The sequence below is a fragment of the Rana temporaria genome, chromosome 2 (genome assembly GCF_905171775.1).
Source record: "Rana temporaria chromosome 2, aRanTem1.1, whole genome shotgun sequence".
Lineage (NCBI taxonomy): Eukaryota > Metazoa > Chordata > Amphibia > Anura > Ranidae > Rana > Rana temporaria.
Window position 1 is genome coordinate 481,541,877 of NC_053490.1, and position 21,561 is coordinate 481,563,437.

The 21,561-nt window shown below is 42.9% G+C and overlaps 1 protein-coding gene across 1 annotated transcript in view; it reads left to right on the forward strand.

Moving 5' to 3' along the window:
- The first annotated feature begins 1,623 nt into the window (after window positions 1–1,623).
- Window positions 1,624–21,561, forward strand: part of ROBO1 (roundabout guidance receptor 1) — a 1,468,549-nt gene continuing 1,448,611 nt past the window's right edge. The window contains exon 1 of the mRNA XM_040338766.1: window positions 1,624–1,903. The gene's annotated coding sequence lies outside the window, so the exon portion shown is untranslated. The remainder of the gene's footprint in view (window positions 1,904–21,561) is intronic.

Sequence of the window (21,561 nt, forward strand, 5' to 3'; positions counted from 1 at the left end):
AGCTAGGTGGGTTTGCCACTAACAAAATAACCCAAAATGGACATGTGGGCTAGATAAAAAATGCATGTAGGACCCAAAAAAAATACAATAATACATGCATGGAGACAAAGGTAACATTACCAGCATATTATTAAAAAAAGGTTAATTAGGGACTGTTTAAAAAACAAAAGAAGAAACATAGTCTATGCATTTAAAGGACAGAACTTACCTTAATATAGTCCTCCTGCAAAACCTGGATTATGGCAGAACACGTCTCCGGGATTATGACGCCCAGAGACTGGGGGGAGATGCCCGTCGAGAACTTCAAGTCCTGCAGACTTCTCCCTGTTGCAAGGTATCGCAACGTAGCAACTAGCCGCTGCTCAGCAGTTATGGCTTCCCGCATATTGGTGTCCTGCCTGGTGATATATGGCGACACCGAAGCCAAAAGCTGCTGGAATACGGGGTCAGACATCCGAAGAAAATTCCTGAAATCATCAGGGTTATTTTCTTGGATCTCCCGCAGCAGAGGCATATGAGAGAACTGGTCCCTGCAAAGAAACCAGTTCTTGGCCCACAAAGTCCTTCTCCTCCTCCTCAAGGACCGGAGCCGGGATGCAGCACACATCATAACAACATGCACAGCACGATCTCGGCGACGAGAACGTACCCGCAACATGGCTAGAAAACGGTCGTCAAATCAGATCGGACTAAAAATTCTGCCCTGAAGTACAGAAAGGCCTCTGAAGAACGACCTGCAAAACAGCAACGTGCACACAAGAACGCACTTGCAAAACAAATACGTCCTAAATACAAGCACTGTATCACAGATCCGACTACAAATACACAAACTGTACGACAGAAAACGAAATTTTAAGCACAACCACTGAAAAGCACGAATCGTCTCTCACCAAACTTTTACTAACACGCAGCAACACGATATCAGCAAAAGAGGGCGTCTTCCGCATGCAAATTACCCTTTATAGTCCCGTCGTACGTGATGGACGTCAGCGCGCATTGCTAGAGATTTTTCAAAAAACGATGGTCTGTATGCTACGTCGTTTTTGAAAATGAAGTTTCAAAAACGTCGTTTTTTTCATCACATCAAACGTCGTTTTTTTTTCATCGCAAAAAACGACCGTCTGTACGCGGCATAACAGATCTAAGGCCAGCAATGTGTTTATTTTATTAACCACAATAAAGAAATGATATCAGAAGCATCCTGCTGATTTCTCTAATTAAAGCTAGCTGCAAACTTCTCTTTGTAAGCCGTGTACCATAGAAAGTTCTTATGAACACTGTTTTTATTCCCACTAATATAAAATACAAATTCCTGACGCAAGAACAAAAAATCAAATAAAAAAAATAAGATTTTTTTGCTGAATGACATAAGGGAAATGATGCATAAAGTAAAATGTACATATTTGCAGATGAATCTACATGTATACACTCAATGATTGTGAGCTGCATTATTGAACAGGGATTGTGCATTCCTTGTAACATGTGAGCATCCCTATTCTATACAACACTCTCCCTACCCCCTTCAGAAAAAAAAAAAAAAAGATGCTTGGCTTTGTACTGCTTTGCAATTCTATGAGAGCCAGGAGGCAGTAGGACCCGGCATCCTATCACAGACACAGGCAAAAGCTGCTGCATGGCTCTATTTGTATTCAATGGCTTGTGCTCTCCGCATTAATAGTAATACAGATAACGGGTCACAATTCTGCACCGGAGAAAGGATTTGAATTCCACTGGACAGATACTGGCAAGAAAACCTATTTTGCCGATCTCCTTTTCAAAGTCCTGAACTCGCCGGGGCTGTCATTTTGTCCCTTAAGCCAAAAAGGTCTTGTGTGAAAGTTGCATGCATTTCTGCGTAAATAATGGAAGTGACAGACTTGTGAAAGCAATACCATCAGAGAAGGTAAGTTTCAACCCAGACAAGTGTGTGATTTATCTGGATGTACCTGAGGTTACATTATTGTCACTGTATTTTATGAGAGCAACTTTAATAACCCCAGGCATTGATTAAAAAAAAAAAAAAAACACTTTCTTATTAAAATTATATTTAGTTTGCTGTATACATGACCTGCTACCTTTTATAACTGCTGAAGCTAAGGCAGGTTTTTGGAAAGGATTTGAATATTTAAAATGCAGAATGCCTTATGTTTATAACTGTTAACAAGGTAGTGGTGATCTGCAAAGTGCAATAGCCAACCAATCAGATGTCACGTCTCATCATTTCAGAGCAGTCATCACAATGAAAGACAATTTCTGGTTGGTTGATGTGGGCTGTTGTACTTCACACATGGCTTTTTAAGGAATATAGTGTAACTTTTGGAGGCGATGCTAAGCATTTTTTATTGGTCATGTATACTGTGTTTGTGTCAACAAATTATTTGTAGTAAGCATGTCTGGAGAAGTTTAGGTGAAGAGACTGCATCGTATTCTATTGATGGAGCACAGCACTTATTTGAGCCCCCCCCCCCCCCCAGATGGTATTGATCTGTTTAACACTTAATACCGCCCACCATTGTATTTCTTATAATAGGCATCCAAGGTAGTAAATGTCCATAAAATTGATACACTGATTCAGTTTATTAAGCAGATCTATGCAGAACTCTTTTTGATTTAAGGGACACCTCCGTTCCGAAGAAATAGTCTTGTATTTTACTCATGCATTACAGATTCAAGTACTATAGGGGTGAAAGAGTGTGCCCAATAAATTAGAGGGGTGCTGATTTTCACGCTAGAACAGGACAGCCGTGCTTTGTAAGACAGGACTTGTGCTGCTTTGCATTTATACAATGAGGCTAGCTGGATTGTTAAAATGATTTTGCAAGATTTACTGAAAAGAAGGTGAAAGACTGAGCATTAAGGATGAGAAGATTCTCTATGTGTGTGCAGTGCTCAGAATACCAACTGTGCAATTATCTGCAGTGCTCCCTGGCAGAATGTGAGGCTAAGCGGAGTCCGCACCTCCCCAACTGTTCCTCCTGTGTACTGAGGGAGTCACCGAGAACTCTGCAAGACTTTCACAGTCAAAAGCTGAATGAGAGACCTTTGCGGCTCTCTGCAGGGATCTGGGCAAGCAGAAAGGGTAATGGAGACTTTCTTGGACCCATTGGTACCTGTAGCTATAAAATGTAACCTCTATAATAAGCAGCTGAGCTTTCTGGCTTAGAAACCCATCCTGCTGTGTCTAGATAATGCAGCCCTGCAGTCAGGTTTTGGTCAGTGGTGTTTAATGCAAAACCCGACTTGTTTGTTTTAATTTCAGTAACATGAAGAATGGAGAGTGGACATTTGCCATTAGGCTTTGGGTTTTAATTATAAATTGTATATAATGTTTTGATACCAAGTGTGTGTTTTGGTACCTACACACTGATTGTAAATTTAAAGCTCTGCTCCAGCCAAGCAACTCCCTTTGCCCCACAAACAATAACCCCCCCTCCAAAAAATACAAAATTTACTTGACACAACCAAAACACACTAGGTCCCAAGTTTTCTCTTTTCCTTACTGCAGAATGGGGACATCTTACTTTGGGTGCCAATGTCACCACCTGGGTGATATGGAATCTTACTATTGGATGTCCAATAGCGGGGTCCCCTTAGACTCCACAGGACTGCACAGCATGATGACGTCATGACAAGACGACCAGTTAACATGAACACAGACTGCAGCACTGCATCACTGGTCCCCTCTCCAAAAAGTGGTGCCTTTGAGAGACATTTGGTAATGGACTTAAATGGGGGCAAATAAATACAGAAACTTTGTTGTAAAGTTTCCTTACCCTACAGTTAAAAAAATAAATTGCCTATGGGTGTGGTGGCAGGGAGAGGTGGATAGGGGTTATTTGCCAGAGATGGGTTTTAAAGACCGAAAAAAAAAAAAATTGGTTGGAATTATTTTCGTTAGACATATGGAGAGCCTCAATCTCCTCCATCCCCCATGAAATAATGACAAAATCCCCCCATTCTGATGTTTGATGTTAATGGAGGATGAAGAATAAGTTCATATTGACTTCCACATATAAAGGTATTACCATACTGCTTAGCAATACCAGATTTCATAACAGAAATAATACAGTATATTATCATCTTGATTAGCAATACCTTGTTTCACCAACAGATGGCAATGCGTTTGGATTCTGTAATTGCAGTTATTGTTCTCTTCGCAATTAGTACAAATGCCATAAGGAACAGTACTCCTAAGAACTTTTTGTTTTTGAAGGATAAGCTTATGTGTTTTTCTTTTTTTTTAAGTTGAACCACCTGAATAGTCGTTTATATCTTCATAGACATCTGGTGATCTTTGCGCTAAAGTGTGATTAAAGTGTATCTAAACCCCAAAACAAAAAAGTATGGTAGCTTCATTTATTTTGCTTTTTCAATCTAAGAATATTTTCAGCAAGTACAGAAAATACCTGTTGATCCTGCCAGAAATGTAATATCTATGTCTCTTCCCATGAGCTGAAAAGACTGCAAAAACAAAGTTTTCTTTTTTGTGTAAAGTATTTCCATTGACTACAATGTAATGATGAAGGGCAAAACCAGATAAATTTGAAGTCCTTATGGTACAAACAAACAACAACTATGTAATGAGGGGCACACTGGACACCTTCGCTGCCATTGTGTTATATGCAAGGTGTCCAATGCACCCCTGCCCCTATAAGGAGGGGTGGGCTCCCTTCAGGTATACCTGCCCTCAATCTATCCATTATTATACATGTGCTCCTACTATGGAGGCTTTCAAAATGTTTAGAGTTAGGACTGCAGATAATACTGGGCTGCCATGTTGTGGCCTCTGCAGCTTACACATGTATTTGTAAATGTGTGCAGACTAAACACCTACTTTTAACATGAACTGTTAAACATGACAATTTGGTATGTTGCAGGCTGGCTGGTAAATTTAGCTGGGAATTTTTCCTTTTTAAATTTTTTGTTTTTGTTTGTTTGCTATTTGAAGTCCAGCCTATGTGACAGCAATAACTGCTTCAGTACATATACAGAAGAGAAGTTAGTGTAGCTAAAAGGAACAGGAAGTGGGTTATTCATAGAATTATCAGAAGAAAATAAAGGGGCAAAAAGCCTGAAAAAATAAGACGAATACAACCTTCAACATATTACATCTTGTTTTTTTGAGTTCAGATTTAGGTGTTAAGGTATTCATACCTGCTGTAGTGAATTTGAAGGGTCCTCACTATACCTGTTGCATGTTTAAATTTATTACATATTGTGGAAAATGCAAAGGTGTGTGGGAACACCAAAACCTCCCAGGTGGACATAGATGGAGTCTAAATTACAGCAGAAGGAGTTACAGTATCTGTTTAAGTATCCAAGACATATAGGAAGCCAGAAGCTAATTTGGGTTCCACTTTTCTAACCACTTTGAAACTATTGACATTGTAATATGTACCATGTCTATTGTCAGAAAAAACATTCAAATTTTTCAATCGTTTTTTTTACTATTGTCCATGCAGCATTCTATAGGTCAGCAGAAACCACATGGTCTATGTCTTTGCTGGTTACTACTATATGGAGATATTGGCCGCTGGCTTTCACACACTCCGAGGCCTCTGTCGTATAATCTTGTTTTATTGTCATTCTAAACTATACAGTGCCAGCAACTTTCACACAGCCCATTGCGCTTATTGATATAGATACTTCTCATTAAACACAATGGATGTTTCACAAGCTTACATCAGCTCACACACTCAAAACAGGTAATAAATACTAGGAATATAGAATTGACTATATTGCTGCAGTGCTTAACAATGGCAGATACAGTGGGGTTGATTTACTAAAGGAAAGTAGACTGTGCACTTTGCAAAAGCAATTGCTCCAGAGCTTAGTAAATCAGCAGAAGCTCTATCATCCAATCAAAAAAATTGGAGTTTGTTCACTTGGAAATTTTCATTCCGATGGTCAAAATCTGCTTCGCCAGATTTTCTTATAGTGTGTACGAGCCTTTACTCCAGTTTTGTTGAGAAAACCACAATACCCTGGAGATGATCTATAAAAACTGGAGATACACTGTAGATTTATATATTCGGGATATAAATCTATGTACAAAGGGACTTTAGCAAACTTTATTGCAGATTTTCAGCTTTTGTGTTGTTTCACCATGCCCTTTGCTTAACCTCCCTGGCGGTATGATTTTGTCTGGAATTACGTACCAAAAGCGGTACAATTATTTTGCAAGGAAATTTTATACTGTAGGCCTGTAATTTTTAGAAATAACTCACTTAAATCTGACCAAGCAAGAGTCTTGTAGGCATCCTGGGTATGATTTTTTTTTAAAACAAAATTATAAATTATAATATAATAAATAATTATAAATAATTATAACAAATAATAATATCATTATAATAAAAATTATTCAATAATGTAATCAACTCAAAATCACTGAAATTTGCTCAGTTGCAGAATTGTCGCTGTCATTTTTTTTTTTTTTTTATGACGAATTTCCCCACAAATCGCTATCGCACATTTCTGCAAGTGATTGTAATTTATTATCGCTGTTTTCTAGCTGATCTGAAACCATTTTTGACATAAAGGGACACTTTTGGACAATCTACAGTTTTTAGGCAGAAAGAACATTTTTTATTATATAAAAGTACATGTAGGGTACTGGGCAGACCACTAGGGACAAGGGGGGTGTGTATTTTTTACATACAGTACTGTAATCTATAAGATTACAGTATACTGTATGTAAAGTGTTTGTTTACTTTTTTGAATTTGGCGCCGTTCTCCGCTCCCGTGTGTCGTAATGTCGCAGGGAACGGAGATCGGCGGCACACAGGGAGACTGTGAATCGAGCGAGGAGGTCCCACTCGCTCACACAGCGGGGTGGCATCGCTGGATCCAGGGACAAGGTAAGTAACTTGCCTGTGGATCCAGCGAAAGGTAAGCCGCGCCGCTGCACACTCTGCACGTCCACCCCGAGCGTGACTCGGGGATACCGATCGTAACATTGGAAACCTACCCCGAGTCACGCTCGGGTTTACCGCCAGAGAGGTTAAAGGGGTTTGTAAACCCTCTTGTTTTTTCATCTTAATGCATCCTATGCATTAAAGGGGTTGTAAAGGAAAAAAAAACAATACCTAAATAGCTCCCTTTACCTTAGTGCAGTCCTCATCCTTCGATTTTGCTTTTAAATGTCCTTATTTCTTCTGAGAAATCCTCACTTCCTGTTCTTCTGTCTGTAACTCCACACAGTAATGTGAGGCTTTCTTCCTGGTGTGTAGAAAGCCTATTGAGGGGGAAAGGGGCGGGCAGGAGTGTCAGGACGCCCACTAACACACAGCTCCTTTCTCTATCTGCAAAGTAGAGAGTGTTCTGACTTGCCTGTTCGCCCCCTCCCCCCTCAAGAGGCTTTCTCCACACCAGGGAGAAAGCTTTGCATCACGGTGTGTAGTTACAGACAGAAGAACAGGAAGTGAGGATTTCTCAGAAGAAATAAGGACATTTAAAAGCAAAATTGAAGGATTAGGTAAGTGAAGGAGGACTGAACTAAGGTAAAGGAAGCTATTTAGGGATTTTTTTTTCCAGAATATGGCATTCAGCCCCACTTTGTGCAAAACAAACTGCACAGTGGAGGTAAGTATGACATGTTTGTTATTTAAAAAAAAATCGAACCTTTACATTCACTTTAATGTAAGGGTCTGCTTTCATTATAACCACCTGTGCAGATCTCAGGGCTCTAATGAGGTGTCTGCATCCTTTAGTAAGCAAACCGTAAGCTACATTATGTCAGGTACCTGGGGTGCATAGATTTTTGTGATCAGAGCCAGATAAATCCTGGTCCTGGGTGCAACAACCCTGCTATGACAACATACAAACTAGCTGATTAGCTTCGGCCAGTATGTGTGCAGCCAGACCCTTCAGAAATATTGACCTGGTGTTCAAATTGTCTTGGAGGTTCTATTTGCATTTAACTGCTCAGATGAAGGGTTAAATGTAAACAGCAGCACCACTGGTCAATGATTTGCACTAAAGCCTTATACACATGCTCGGTTTTCTCAGCAAGGACCAGCAAGAAAACTGCTGGCAGAGCTTTCTTGCCGAGTAAACCGAGCATGTGTATGAGGCTTTTAGGTTTCTTGTCTGTAAATCTTCCCAGAATCTCAACGAGAAAAATAGAGATCCTGCTCTCTATTTTCTTGTTGAGATTCTTGTCGGCCTGTTTCCTGACGAGAAACCCGAGCGTCTGTATACTTACCTGTCACTGTTGAAACCCGCACATGCTCGAAATTACTTTGACGCATGCACGGTATCTTCCATGGCATAGGTAGGGTGAAGCAAGATGGCGGCGACGGCATCGAATGTGACAAGCGCATGCTCGTCGTATGCAATGACATCACCGCATTCTTGCATTTCAAAAGAACCGCAGTTCTTCTAAAAGGAATGTGTGTACACTCGGGCGACAAGAGATTCTTGCTAATAATCTCGTCAGGAAAAACAACGCTTTTTTCCTGACGAGATTCTGGCCCGTGTGTACGAGGCTTGAGTACAAATCTGCCAGTCGCCGCTGACAGATGCTGTTGGTTGCACACATGTGCAGGTAACTTTTAGAACCACTGCCCATGTGACTGAAGCCTAAGGAAGTATCTTAGTAAAAATAAAAATAAATTCTAGTGTAGGGATGCAAAAATTGCTGTCTTATATCTCAATGCAGAAAAAAACAGTGAGCCAACATTTCTGCACTGTATGGAACACCTCAAAGTTGCCATATCCAAAGGAATTGGCATTTGACAGGTCCAGAAAATATTTCATTTAAATGAGAACCTCTTAGTATAAGCGATAAAGACATAGTAGTACCATCATCTTAAACATTATTTAAAATAGAGTTAGGACTTGAGGGGCCCCAAAGACCCAAAAGACCAAGGAGGGAGGGGGGCAAGAGGACTATATCAGTACTGTATAGAAGGATAAACTCAAAAAGTAGTAGGGATAAAAGATATATATCAATTTATTAACATGGTATCAAAAAACAAGCATAGTCATAAAAACATCGAAATAATAATACAGGACAATAGACATATTGCAAGACCAACCATACAGGTTAGAGTAGTCCCCGGAGGGAGGATCACGGTGAACGGGGGGGTCACGCAAACAGGATCTCAACTAGTTTCGCGACTGGGTCGCTTCGTCAGGAGAATTCTAAAAATGATACATAGTTATTAGCACAAAATGCTATAAATGCATAGTAATAAACATACATAGGCCAATCAAGTGTTGATGAACAAATGTTGGAGTATCTGTAATATGTGGAGAAACACATTACTTAGAGGAACAAGCGCTGTGTGGCTTACCTATGGAGAGGACACCAATTTTCTCGGAAGTTGCAGCCAAACGCGGGAAAAAGCCTCCCGCGGCGACCGAGGGGGACAACTGCGGCGGTGGACCTGTTTAACTATATACATAGGTATATCGTGAGTAGAGACTGAGTAGGTCCAGAAAATAACTGATTAAAATGTAATTATATCTGTTAATAATATTTAATTAAAAATGGTTTATTTAACAATTATACATGTTGTGTAATTTTTTTTTTAAATGCAACAGTATTTTTTCTTTAAAGGTAACTGAGGAGTTGCGGTCTTGAGAAGATCTGCACAAATGAGTAGTGAATTTTGCTCAATACTGTAATTGCTTTGAAGAATAACATAGGCAGTTTCTGGCAAGTCTCCTTTAGCCTGAGCTTAAAGTAGCAACATAACAGATAAATATGTTTTTCCCAGAAATCCCATTTAAAATAGAGGGTTAACTTATATTTTTGGTTTACTTTTAACTATTAAGATTATGCTGCTTTAGAGAAAATGTTCAAAGTTTCTTAACATTATGCGGTCATTACTGAGTAAGCTGCAGCAGCTCAAAGCGTTCACATCAATTGAGTGTACTGACAAGTGGGCTGGAAAAAAGACAATCTACTTAATTTCAGTTTGTAAATCACTCAGATGCTTCCAGCTGGATGAGCAGAGGTGCATTGCAGCAGCGGAGAGCCTGGGCTGAATTTTGCTGAGTGTACAGCACCCAGATGCATGGAAACTTGACAGCAAAAGGGCTATCCATTCCTGCACTTGCCACTGTCTGCCACCATCAGCAGCTCTCCCGCTGTTTGTTCACCTTCAAGTGAAATATTAAATCAAATGCAAACAGAAACTGAGCAGTGTGTCTTTCCCTATATTTATATTTGTTATTCGGGATTTGCAATCTAAGCCTTGCCTGCACCACAGACATAGAGATACTGCATACTGCTGCAAAAGAACAGTAGCTAGAGTGTGTGCAGAGAATACAATGGAATGTTTAAACTAGCAATCAAACACAAGCAGAGATATTTATTTAAGGCAAACAGCAAAGTGTATTAAAGGGTAACTCCACTTTTTGGGAAATAAAGTATCGCAAATAAAAAAGAAAGTAGCATATACAATTACTAAACAAGCTATATTGTAATATAATATTATTAAAAATTAACATCCTATTTCAGTGCTGTAAAATCCAATGAAATAAAACAACGTGGAAGCATTCTGTACACCATTGTAAAAAAGGAAATTTACTTCTTCTGTGATTGGCTCACTGATTTTTCCCCAAAATCTGGACTATGGCTGGTTTCACATGGGCTGTCGGATCAGTTTTCCAGGTGGAACTGATCGGATCATCCATAGATTTCTATGACACCTGACAGCATCCGATCCAATCCTGTCTGCCAAAAACAGATGGACAGTCGGATGGAAATGGACAGGTGGTCAGTTTCCTTCTGACATTTCCATAGAGAACAGCAGGTTGTGTCCGCCTGCTCAGCTGTGATCAGCTGAAAGAAACAAGGAGAAAGGCGCCTCTAAGTGTAGGATTAAAGAAGAAGTAAACCCTGATGGGTTTACTTCCTCTTTGTTTCCCTGCAAAGGTAAAGCACAGTGGGCTACCATGCATCCCATAGTAGCCCATTATGTGTCACTTACCTGAAACCGAAGCCTGCGATGTCCCTGATTTCCTCGCCTCCACGAAGCATCCATCTTTCACCCTCTTCCTTCCGAGTATCGCTGCTCCGGCGCTGTGACTGGCTGGAGCAGCGATGACGTCACTCCCGCGCATGTGGTGCATTATTTATTGCAAATATCTCCTAAACCGTGTAGGTCTAGGATATTTTGCAAGCACCTACAGGTAAGCCTTAATCTTACCTGTGGGTTAAAAGTTCTCAGAGAGGGTTTACAACCACTTTAAAGACAAATTTAATAGCACTTAAGATTGGCAACTCACATGTGTGAAGATAAAAACAGGTACATCAATAAGTAACGGTCCCGTAAGGGAGAGATCCCCTGCTAGCAGGTGGATGCGCAATATGGAGCCTGCCCATGTTAAACCAGCCTTAGATACAAAATTTTTGGCATAATTTGTTGCATCATTTGCCACACGATGTAATAGATACTTCCTAAGAGTTAAATACTTCTAAAGGGATGCAGACAGACATCTTTTCTCACCAGACTCAACACTAATGCCCTGTACACACGATCGGTTCGTCTGATGAAAACGAACCGGTGGATTTTTTCATCAGATATCCGATGAAGCTGACTCATCAGTCTTGCTTACACACAATCGGTTAAAAATCTGATCGTGTCCAACGCGGTGACGTAAGACACAACGACGTGCTGAGAAAAATGAAGTTCAATGCTTCGGGGCATGCGTCGACTTGATTCTGAGCATGCGTGGATTTTTGACCGATGGATTTCCCCACAGACGATCGGTTTTTTAACCATACGAAATTTTTAAAACAGGTTCTATTTTTTTTCACCGATGGGGAAAAAAACTGATGGGGCCCACACACGATCGGTTTGTCCGATGAAAACGATCCATCGGTCCGTTTTCATCAGATGAAACGATCGTGTGTACAGGGCATAAGAGTTAGTTATAATGAACCAGACTTTCTCATTTAGAATCCGTCTGCAAAGCTCATGGGAAAATGGGTATTACAGCTATTTCTTTAGAGCAGAAGCAGGTAGGAATATGCAACAAAGTGTGCTAAGATACTTGCAATGTATATTGATCACCCAGAGGGGATTGTTTTTTTCTCAACAAAAGTGAAGCTACACTTTAAAGCGGAGTTCCACCCACAATTTCACTTTTTAAATATAAATACCCCTGTAATACACAAGCTTAATGTATTCTAGTATAGTTAGTCTGTAAACTAAGATCTGTTTTGTTAGGTTGTTACAGCATTTAGATAGTTTATAATCTAGAAATAGACCGTGACCATCTTAAGTGTGGGCATCATGAAGCCAGACTGTATGACTTCCTGGATTTCAGCTTTGCACATGCTCAGTGCACAAGCAATGTAATAGGTTTCAGTCAGGTTTGCAAGGACTACTGGGAAACATGATGCCTATCCCAGAAACCCTTGCAAATAGCCTAGGCAAATAAGGAGGAGGAAGTAATGAAGGACTACAAAATAAAGGTATTTACAAGCAACAAATTAAATAAAAATTGTCCATTCTGAACACTATGAGATTAGAGCATGCAGCACAGACAAACATAAAAAAATGGGTGGAACTCCACTTTAAGCCCTATTAGCACACCAGATTCTAACTTTCCATATTTAAAATCCAGTACTGTGTTTAGCTGTTATGGGCTTCTGTAGTTTTATTATCACCATTTCTGTCTTATTATATAAGCCTTGAGTTCCAAGACCAAAACAGAAATAATTGTTACTTTTCTGAAAAAAAAGTAATCTCTGCCATTTTTTTTGTATTATTGTGCTCTGCAAAATACTACGGATACATTCACAACTATGAGTTGCAGTAATGCTCACCACAACTCATGGCAAAGCACCATAAACATGTTGTGCTGTTAATAATTTTGAAAGGTTCCCCTAATGTATTAAGTGATGTAGAGTAACACACTACCATGAATTGTGGTGTCCTGATTTATTAAAAAATAGTGCATGTCTGTTTTGTATGCTGCATTTAGCCCATTCAAATGAATGGGCTAATTAAAAAGTGGTATTCCCCTGCACTCCCTAATCCCTATATCCCTGTTTCAGCTGATGCCATGAGATGCTAAGCCTATGTATCTAATAGTGAAGTACAAAAAAATTGCAGGCCTACTGAAAATAAATAGCGAAATCTAGTATATGAAAACAACACGTGTTCAAGTGTCTGCTTAATTTTTTAAATGTTATAAAACCTCAGTTAAAGTTTACCTTAACAACGGTGCCTCATACATCATAGGATACATAAAAAAAAGTTATCAACATGTGTGTTATCCAGTATACATAAAATGACCTATATGAACAACCAAAAGTGCTGTTGACCCCCCACTTTACCAGCACTCACATATAAGAAGGTCATCATATGCTCTGTACCACTCCTTGGCAATTACATACCTCCCAACCGCCCTGGATTCCGCGGGACTGTCCCGAGATTTCAAGGTTGTCCCAGGGTCCTGCAGATCTGGGCTAGAGTCCCAGAAAACAGGGGAGGGGGGAAGGGTGTGGGAGTACGTGTGTGAATAAGTGTAAGGGGGAGGAGGGAAGGAGTTGCTGAGAATTTCCTCTACCCTGCACTTCTCCAGCTGCACTGTCAGGGGTCCCCAGAGCAGTGAGTGGGTCTCAAATTCTATCACAGGTCTGTCTGCACACCCCACCACAGCCCGCTGATTTTAAAGTTGTCTCCCACTTTTTTTTTAGTTATGACAAAAGGCAAATGCACTGCAAGATTATTTACATTTGTAAGGAGGCGATTGGGGGGGGGGGGGTAAAGTAAGAGTATTTATGCTAGAAAGAGGTATTTGGGGGGGAGGATTTCTGCTGGGAGGGGATATTTGTGTCAGGGGGTGGAATTTAGGTTGGGGGATAAGAGGCTGTGTCGTGTTCTAGACGGAGGGATTGGGGGAGTAATTGCATTGTGGGGATGATTTTGGGGGAGATGAGGATTTGAACTAGAAACAGCTAATTTGGGGGGATTTGGTGAGGAGGGGGTATTTGTACTGGGATGGGGGGTTGGGCTAGGAGGGAAAATTGGAGGGGGAGGGGAATTGTGCTGGGGGGATATGGAGAGGAAGGGGACTTTTACTAGAAGGGGAACTTGGAGGGATGGAAGAGGGTTTGGGAGGGGGGATTGGGATGGAGAATATTGTCTGTGAGATTCTTGCTTGTGGCACAGAAATCAAAGAGAATTTTGTAGGTACAAGGAAGGTCAGGTTGTGTTTAACCATGCCCCTTAAGCCCCTCTGTTAACAGTCTGGACACACCCACTTTTTGGTGCTTTGTGCGGAGCTCAACGTAGGTTAACTCCACCCTCAAGTGTCCCTCATTCCCAAATTCAAAAGTTGGGAGGTATGCAATTATTCTAATGTCCACAACAGGTGTCACTAACCACTGTCTCCCTTTGGGTATTCAGATACTCACACCATCATTTGAGGAGAGGGTGCTATAAACAAAACAAAAAGTGATCCTCTACAACATTATTAAAAGGCCCCAGTGGTCTAATAAATAAGGCAATGGCCTCCTAATCCAGCTGTGTCTTTGGGTCCCATCTGGAATACTTGGTGTCTATTTAAACCAGGGACTATTTCTGTGAATTTCCTAAAGAGAAGCAAGTATGAAGAATACAACTTTCAAGGAGGAGAGCAGCCTTTCTGGGCCGAGCTTCTGGCTGATGTCACTTCTGCTCATTAGAAAGCATGCTTACACTGGGAATATTGGTGTAGTGGCACTTTCTGGCTGGTTATACTGTATGTATGCTTTCTTTTGGTGCTGAGGCACCAAAACTACATGTTGGTGTATTGGACTTTATTTTCAAATTGTAATAAATTATATTATAATGGCCCTATTTTATCTTTGCTTATGGCACTCTGCCCTCATTTGATGGTGTGAGCATCTGAAAGCTCATAGGGGACCAGTGGTTAACGACGCCTGCTGTGGAACCTGCAGAATGGTACAGAGCATATTTAGACATCTCTTTGTATTAAAGATCAAATACATCTGGTAAGTGCTGGTGACGAGATACAGTTCTATTTGTGGAGAAATAATTCTGGACAGCTGAACTTCCAAAAATCCTTTTATTTAAGCTTTATATGACAAGTGGTTGACAGATGGAGCAGGGGACAAAAAGGTAGACGCGTTTCGCGCAAATATCAGCGCTTAGCCAATTCTGGTAATGACTAAGCACTAATACTTGCGTGAAACTCTTCTACCTTTTTGTCCCCTGCTCCATCTGTCAACCACTTGTCATATGAAGCTTCAATAAAAGGATATTTGAAAGTGCAGCAGTCCGGAATTATTTCTTCATGTTACACAGCATGCGAGCTGGGCTAGCACCTGACTAGTGTGTGTGGGGATTAACCAGAGACTCGTTCACCTGGAGCAGCTTTTCTTGTTTCATAAGACAATTCTGTTTGGTTGAAACTGCACAGAAAAAAATGTAAGGGGCTGCTTTAAAGAAACATATGTTGCATGTCACATGAATACAGTATGCAGTTTTGAGCAGCACTTACAGTCTAGGTAAAGAGAATGCCATCTTGGCCTGGCCTCTGGATACCAGGAATCTTGCTAGTGTTTGCCATCATTAGAGACTACAGAGAGTCAAGTGTTTTCAATTGGACATATATTTTAGAAAGATAAGAGGATTAGTGGTAACAAAGCCTGAGTATATAATAAGCTCATAATGAGATGCCCCACATTATACATATGGATTTACCACTCTACCAATTATACATCAAAGACATTTTTTTTAACGCACACTGATAAGACAAGATAAGTAAGTAAATAAAACCTAACTTTGGAATGGCACAAAAACTAAATTGTGACTGCTCCTTCCCTTTCTCCCAAATATACAGGATATACAGCTAGTTTTATCTAGGGGGATGTAATAAAGATTGGCTCTTGGTTCTTCAGCAGCTGGCGTTCTGGCGAAAAATGCCACCTGTCGAATAGTGCCCGCCCTGTACTGCGCATGCGCAGCGCTTATGTAGTACGGAGCCTCAGAAAGCCGTCGAACATTGGAATATGTTCCCGATGCTTGTGCAAGTCTGCAAGGGGTGGACATGAGCATTGGGAGCATGTGGCACAATGTCACCTACTGTGAGCAAGCAACGTCTACAACTGATTGTAAATTTCCATGTTTGGGTGCTTTGTGGCTCCGTACTACGCAAGTGCTGTGCATGCGCAGTACCAGGCGGGCATTATTTGACAGGGGGCATTTATCGACAGGACACTCCCATCTTCTTGTGCTTTTGGTGTTATCATGAACAATATATGACCAGTCCTGCTTTGTACACAATGATGTCAGGGAGAGGGGTGGCTACATGACTGCAGAAGAAGAGCAGCTTCAAGGGACTGATCCTTACCACAGGAACCAGTGAGAAGAAATCTGCAGGATCATGGACTAAGGGAAGTGATACACTCTATAAGAGGGCACTAAACTAAAGGATCAGTATACTCTGCATATGCAGGGGATTAGGAGGGGGAGATGCTGTTTTTTTTTTGACCAGCCGATAGTTCCACTATAACGAAGAGTTAGTGACCCAAAGCAAGTATGCAACTAATAAAATCCTATAATGCATACGCGTTGACAAGTCACAATGGCAGCTAACACAGTTTGTCAACACAGGTTTTCTTTAAAAAGGCTATAGCTCCCTCCCTGACATGTCTCCAAAATGAAAGTACTATTGGAAGACCTCCAGCTAACTAATGTTTGGAGGAAACTATGACACATTCTTTAGAGGTGTCCATATTTTTACTACCCAATCACCCCTTCCTTCTCATCTATTAGAACTAAAACAATATCCTTGTCTGATCACACCCCTCCTTCTGTCTTCATTTCCACTCCTTTCTTTCTGTCATCATCCTGGTTCCTGCCAAATGGTTCTCTTCCGACTTCATTGGGGTCTCTCATTCCACTGAACAGTTACTCCTGGGAGTCCTTTGAAATGAGTATTGGCTCTGTCACATCCCCGGTATCACTCTGGGAGGACCATAAGGTTATCATGCATAGACAGCTAATTGCACTGGCACCCAGGTACAAAAAAGATAGACATACAAAAACTCACCTCAAAACTTGAGCAACAGCGGTCTTGACTTACTAAAACATGAGATAGCAAAAACTGGTGCAGCTGTGCATGGTAGCCAACCAGCTTCTACCTTCAGCTTGGTAATTAAGCTTTGATAAAAAAAAACAGGGGGCCAGATCCTCAGCCAGCGGTGCAAATTTAGTTTGTCCTAACTTATGTCATTTAAGTTACGTTGCCCTAAGTTGGTGTCGTAAGTGCCGTATCCACAGCGCATTTGCGTCTAAATTTGCGCCAGCGTAACTTAAATTCAGAGGCGTAAGGCGGGGTTTTTGCAAGTGGGAAGGAAGTGGGCGTGCTTCATTGTAATGAGCCGTGACCCCATGCAAATGAGGCGCCGGCCGTACTGCGCATGCGCGCACGAATCGGGACCTCACTGGGCATGTGCAGAACTGGTCTCGGCGCAATCAGTGAGATAGGTAAAAGGCCAAGTGTACTTAGTTTGAGGATCGCCCTGTGTCTAAAAAGCACCACACACACACACTTCCCTTGCAAAAGTATATCCCATTGTTTCCCTTCCATGAGCAATTTGCTTCTGCTCTGTTTGTTTGTGTGTTGGTAAGTTGTGTTTGTGAGAAAAGTGTTTGAGGAGTTGGAGAGTCTAGTTGTTGTTTGTTTTTGCGAAGTGTCTTTATTTAATTTGTTTGTTAGTGTTTTTGCTGATTGTTTTTTGGTGTTTGTTTTTTGTTTTTTTGTTTGTGCGTGTTTGTTTTTGAATTACTATTAGCTGTGTCCTTGTGTGTTTAGATTTTTGTTTTTTGTGGTGTATATTTTTGTCTGGTTTTTGGGTGTGTATTGTAGATTGATTGTCGGGTGTGTTTGTTGTTGCTGGGTGGTGTATGTGATGCCCCCTAAACGCAGGAAGCTTAATTTCACCCTGGGAGAGAAGCAAATTCTTGCTCGGGGCATTGTGAAATATGGGCGATTTCTGCATGGCCCTGAGAGCCAGAACACCACCCCGGCCAGGAGGAGGCAGCTTATTAAAAAAATCACGGACCAGATCAATTCGGCGGGGGGGGGGAGACCAGGACCCCCGCTGGCATACAGAAAAAAATAAATGATCTGAGGAGCGTTGTCCGGAATAAGATGGCAAGGATCGACGCCCATACCAGGGGCACTGGAGGAGGGGGACCCTGCCCAGTCAGACTGATGGAGGAGGAATGGGAAGTGGCCCAGTGTTTCCACCCACAGCAGGTGGTGGGCCTGCCTGGCTATACGTCAGATGTTCCTAGGAGGACAGGTACGTTTTTTTGTTTATTCTCTGTTGATTAGCATGTGTGGGTGGGGGAAGGGAAGATGTGCCAAGTGTGTGGTTCCTCAAACATGTGATTGTTTTGTGTCCTCCACAGATGGCCAGGAGGTTGCAGGCCAGGAGGTTGCAGGCCAGGAGGTTGCAGGCCAGGAGGTTGCAGGCCCATCGGGCCAGGTTGCTGCACCACCCCCAAGACAGGCCTGATGATGAGTCCCAAGAAGGGCAGGATTCCCCAGGGGAGGGGATTGGCCAAACCTCCACTCATGAGGAGGTTGAGGGGGAGGAGGTTGAGGGGGAGGAGGATGAGTGGGAGGAGGATGATGAGGGGGAGGAGGACGAAAATATGCAGATTGGCCGGGAAGTCCTCCTGGCCACTGATATGATGACCTTTGAGTCTTCCCCTGAGGCTACCCCTGAGGCTGGCACCAGTCAGGCCACCATCAGGGGTAGCCCCTCCCACTTCTCCCCCAACAGGCCTCCAGTCACAAGGGTCACTTTCTCCCCTCCTCCAGGCCCGCAAGACTCAGCGGCAGCCAGGGGGCCAACCCAGGAGACCGTGGCTGTGGGCGAGCGTCTGTCGGCCAGTGTGGTGAAGGACAATGCCCGGCAGACCCGCACTCTTGGGAAAATACTTGAAAAAATTACGCAGATGGAGCACAGCCAGGGTGAAATGATGGAGGCACTCGGTGATGTGGCCACCAACTCAACGGCGGTCATTACATGTTTGAACGACATACAGACCGCCACAACACGTGTGGCCCATGAGCTGAGTGCCCTGACCCAGGCTATGCAGGACAATACTAGGTCTGGCCAGGCCAATGCGGCTGCCCTCACTGCCTGTCTCACTCGAATTGCAGGGGCCATGGAGGGCAGGCCAGCAGGGGCGGCTCCTCCTTCCCCAGCTCACCCCCCCAGAAGGCTCCTCCTTCCCCAGCTCACCCCCCCCCCAGGAGGCTCCTCCTTCCCCAGCTCACCCCCCCAGGAGGCTCCTCCTTCCCCAGCTCACCCCCCCAGGAGGCTCCTCCTTCCCCAGCTCACCCCCCCCAATGGACATCCTCCGCGACGGCGTGGCCGTGGCCGTGGCCGTGCCCCTGCCCAGCCAAGGCGTAGCAATCGCCGCCGCTAATTAATTAGCAGGGATACTTTTGTTTTTTTGTTTATGCATTTTTTTTTTTTATTATTTAATTTGGTCTTCTGTACTTATGATTTGATTTATGTGTGTGAATGATGTGTGAATGTGGGGGGGTGGCATTCCTGATAAATTAAGGGTGTCACCCTCAGTTTTGGTGGAGTAGGGATCCCCAGGACCAGGGAGAAGTGCAATCCCAGGTTCCTGAATGGTGTATGAATGCACAGTGACATAATTGGAGCCGTGGCATGGCGTTACTGCTCCCAAGTCCCAAAGGGGGGGGGACTTGGATCTAATCCAATTCGATGTGCATGTGATGTGTCTGTGCTAGGAACCACAGTGGTGTGCATTCATGCATTATCATTGTGACTTTATTGATGTGCATTTACAGGGAAAAGATACATTCTTATTGTGACATTAATCATGTACGTTTACTGGGAAAAAATGCCTTCTGCAAGGCGTCTCCTGGCTGCTGTGCCCTCAGCAGACCGGGTAGAGTTGGTTGGGGGGGTATTGCCTGGGTCGGGGGTCAGGTCATCACATAAGTCAATATGCAGTCCCCTTCTCAGGGCAAAGTTGTGGAGTATACAACATGCCCCAATTATTTGGCACACAAAGTCTGGGGAATACAGCAGTGTACCCCCAGACTTATCCAGGCATCTGAAGCGGGACTTCATAAGCCCAAATGTACGTTCAACCACTCCCCGGGTACGTATGTGCGCCTGGTTGTAGCGTTGCTCTCCTGGGGTTTGGGGGTTCCTGAATGGGGTCATCATGTGAGGTCCCAAGGCATATCCAGAGTCACCTGTAAGGGAAAAGACAGGAGGATATTAGTCATGCATGTGCCCCTTGTGATGTCAGCATCATGGGGGGGACATACCTGACACACGTCACTCACCAATCAGCCAGCTGTCTCCATACATGTTCTGGTCCAAATCTCTGGAGATCTGTGTTTGCCGGAAAATATAGCTGTCATGGCAGGATCCCGGAAATTTAGCACAGACGTGCCAGATGAGGCCATGGGCATCTACGATCACCTGCACATTTATGGAATGCCAGCCTTTACGATTCCGGAACATGTGCTCAGTATCATGGGGGGGTTGTAGTGCCACATGGGTACAATCAATGGCCCCGATGGTGCGTGGGAATCTGGCAATGTGATAATAGTCTGTCATGGTCTTCAAACGCTGGTCCTCCTGGGTGGGTTTTTGAAATTGATTTCCCATGCGCCGCAGGATTGCAGGGACCACTTGGTGCACACACCTGCTGATGGAGGATTGTGCCATCCCAGCCACGCCTCCACTTGTGTGTTGGAAAGAGCCAGTGGCAAGAAAATGCAGAGTTGCCAGTACTTTGGTGAGTGGCTGCAGTGCATGGGAGCGTTGTGTTGGGCTGGTGAGATCATCCTGAAGTATTGTTGTTAATTCCAGGATGGCCTCACGGTTAAATCTGTAGTTGCGGAATACTTCAGAAGCAGGCATGCCAAACACATCTTGGCGTGGGCGGTATACCCTCTCCTGTGCCCTCCTTCTCCCCCTCTGTGCCCTCCTCCTTCTTTGTGCCTCTATAGACACTAATGCAGCTAGGATCATTGATGGTCCTGGCATTTTGGCAGACAGATTGTAGTCCTGAAAGTGTGTGTGTGCTGAGCTCTTCCTCAATGGTGTTGCTTCAGCAGACATTCAGACGGCATGTGTAAAATTAGGGCTGCTTTTATAAAGTGTAAATTCCCACCGGGAAACTAACAGGTGCGCACAGGGCGTAATCTACGGCGCACACACTTAATTCTGTGGATCGCCCTATCTCCCTCATTTGCATCTTTGCCTATTAAAAAAAGCGGCGTGCCTAGCGTAATTTGCGCCCGAGAATGCGCCGGTGTAATTATTTTAAGTAGGACGGAAAAGCCGGAATTTCAGGCGCTTCTCGTTTTGAGGATCGGGCGCAAAGATACACGCCGTGTACATTTTGAAAACTTGAGTTAAGTCGGCGTATCTCTTTTGTGGATCTGGCCCAGGAAGCTGATTGTTTTTTTTATGTAAAGATGCTTTAGATTTTGTACTCTCCAGTTTTAGTAAATCAACCCCAGCCTTGCTGGTGCAGCTGTGCTTCTTTAGCACTGAGTTGAACCTTCTACTTCACC